This window comes from Capsella rubella, unplaced genomic scaffold (genome assembly GCF_000375325.1).
Source record: "Capsella rubella cultivar Monte Gargano unplaced genomic scaffold, Caprub1_0 scaffold_1, whole genome shotgun sequence".
Taxonomy (NCBI): Eukaryota; Viridiplantae; Streptophyta; class Magnoliopsida; order Brassicales; family Brassicaceae; genus Capsella; species Capsella rubella.
This window is the reverse complement of record NW_006238923.1, coordinates 16,452,221-16,454,851: the sequence shown is the minus strand read 5'-3', so window position 1 is coordinate 16,454,851 and position 2,631 is coordinate 16,452,221. Positions and strand designations below refer to the sequence as shown.

The following is a 2,631-nucleotide window of genomic DNA, read 5'->3' as shown; positions in this document are numbered from 1 at the left end:
GGTTTTAAGTGTGACAATCGCTATGTTATACCATATAACAAAGTACTGTTACTAAGATATAAGGCTCACATCAACGTCGAGTGGTGCAATCAATCAGGTTCTATCAAATACTTATTCAAGTATATTACTAAAGGACTAGATCGTGTCGCTGTTGTGGTTGAGCCAGCTATGAAAGATAATGAAAAAGACAAGAGTACAACCAGGACAACCCAAAAAAAAACGCAGCCACCAAAGAATACTACGGATAGCAACAATTCAAACGAGATAAAAGACTTCTTCGACTGCAGGTTGGTTATTTAAAATTTCATAAAATTCATTGGAAGCTGATTCAACTAAGTCGTTTAACTTATTAATGATAACTTAATATGCAGGTATGTTTCTGCATGTGAAGCCGGCTGGAGAATTTTAAAAAATCCTATCTGTTACAGATCTACATCAGTTCAAAGGTTATCATTCCATTTACCAGGAAAACACCTCATTTTTTTTAAGGGAGATGATGAAATGAAAACAGTTCTGGATAAGGGAGAGTTAGTGCTTTCAATGTTTCTAGCATGGTTTGAATTGAATAAGGTCAGCTCCATAGCTTCAGGACTGACGTATGCGCAGATACCGGAACATTTTACATGGGATAGTAAGAGGAAACAGTTTAACTTGCGCAAGAGACGGCCAAGTTCTACCATTGGGAGAATCAACTATGTTCCAATAAGTATGGAAGATGGATATTATTTAAGAGTGCTTCTGAACACACAGATTGGTCCACAATGTTTTGATGATCTAAAAACCGTGAATGGAGTGGTTTATAAAACATTCAAAGAGGCATGCTTCCATCTGGGATTGCTTGACAATGATCAGGAATATATAGATGATATAGTCAGAACCAGTTTTTGGAGTACTGGGAATTTTTTGCGGCGCTTATTCGTTGTTATGCTTCAATCTTATAGTTTGTCACAACCAGAAGTTGTTTGGGAAAAAACTTGGGAACTACTATCAGAAGATATAGAAAACGAAAGGAGAGAATATTTCAAGAGACCAGGTAAAAAATATTCTATTACATTCCAAACACAAGTACGTGCACGTACGTAATAGTAATTATAGATTATCATTTTACAAAGTCTCGGATCCTATTTATATATATATATGTATGTTTATATACTTGTGCAGAACTCACTCTAGATGATGAGGACAAGAAGAAATTGGCGTTACTTAATATTGATTGCATCTTAAAAAGCAACGGAACATCTTTGGCAGCCTTTAGGACAATGCCTCAAATACCAGAAGATAGTAGGGATGACACTAATGTTTTGATTCTTGATGAAAAGAACTATGATCGTGAAGAGCAGAAGGAAAAACATGATAGATGGGTTAAACAGATGACTGATGAGCAAAAACAAATCTATGAAGAAATAATGGAAGCAGTTGACAATGACATGGGAGGTGTATTCTTTGTTTATGGGTTTGGAGGTACAGGAAAAACATTTATATACAAGACTTTGTCAGCAGCATTGAGATCTAGAGGATCGATTGTCCTAAACGTTGCTTCCAGTGGCATAGCTTCTTTGTTGTTAGCTGGTGGAAGAACTGCACACTCAAGGTTTGGAATCCCACTAAACCCTCACGAAGGTAGTGTATGTACAATGAGCCCTGGAACAGATCAAGCACAATTGGTGGCTGAAGCATCTTTAATAATTTGGGATGAGGCTCCAATGATGAGCAGACATTGCTTTGAGTCTTTAGATAGAAGTCTGTCAGATATAATTAAAGGAGGTGGGAAAAAGCCTTTTGGGGGTAAAGTGGTTGTGTTTGGAGGAGATTTCAGACAAGTGTTACCAATAATCCCAAATGCAGGTAGAGCCGAAATCTGTATGACTGCACTCAATGCTTCTTATATATGGGAGCATTGTAAAGTTTTGAAACTAACCAAAAATATGAGGCTTCTATCAAATAATTTGAGCGTGACAGAGGCAACAGAGCTAAAGGAGTTTTCAGAATGGATCTTGGCAGTTGGGGATGGGAAGATAGCTCAACCTAACGATGGAGAAGTCATGATTGATATTCCAGATGAATTTTTGATTACGGAAGCTACAAATCCTATTGAAGCAATAACAAGAGAGATTTATGGAGATACATCTCTCTTGAAAGATAAAAAGGATCCAATCTTCTTCCAACAGAGAGCTATTTTATGTCCAACGAATGAGGACGTTGGCATTATTAATGAATATATGCTAGATCAGCTTGAAGGTAAAACGAATTTTTTAATATTTTTACATATAAGTTATTAGAATATAAACATTATAGTTAGAAAACGTTTTGCTGTTAATTAATAGTTCTCATTGATTGTTTGAAGGTGAGGAAAGAACATACCTAAGCTCAGATTCTATAGACCCTGCTGACAAGAAATCAGAGAACAATCCAGTTTTAACTCCTGATTTCTTGAACAACATGAAGGCATCTGGCTTGCCCAATCATAAAATAAGGTTGAAAGTAGGTTGCCCAGTTATGTGTCTAAAGAATATAGATCCAAGAGGAGGGCTAATGAATGGTACAAGGTTGCAGATTACACAATTAGCTGAGTTTGTTTTGGAAGCTATCATTATCACAGGGGACAAGGTTGGAGATAAAGTTCTTATACCT

The 2,631-nt window shown here is 36.5% G+C and overlaps 1 long non-coding RNA gene across 11 annotated transcripts in view; it reads right to left on the bottom strand.

The window, feature by feature from the left end:
• LOC111832621 overlaps positions 1 to 2,631 on the bottom strand; it is a 10,989-nt gene that overhangs the window by 6,737 nt on the left and 1,621 nt on the right. The window lies entirely within an intron of this gene.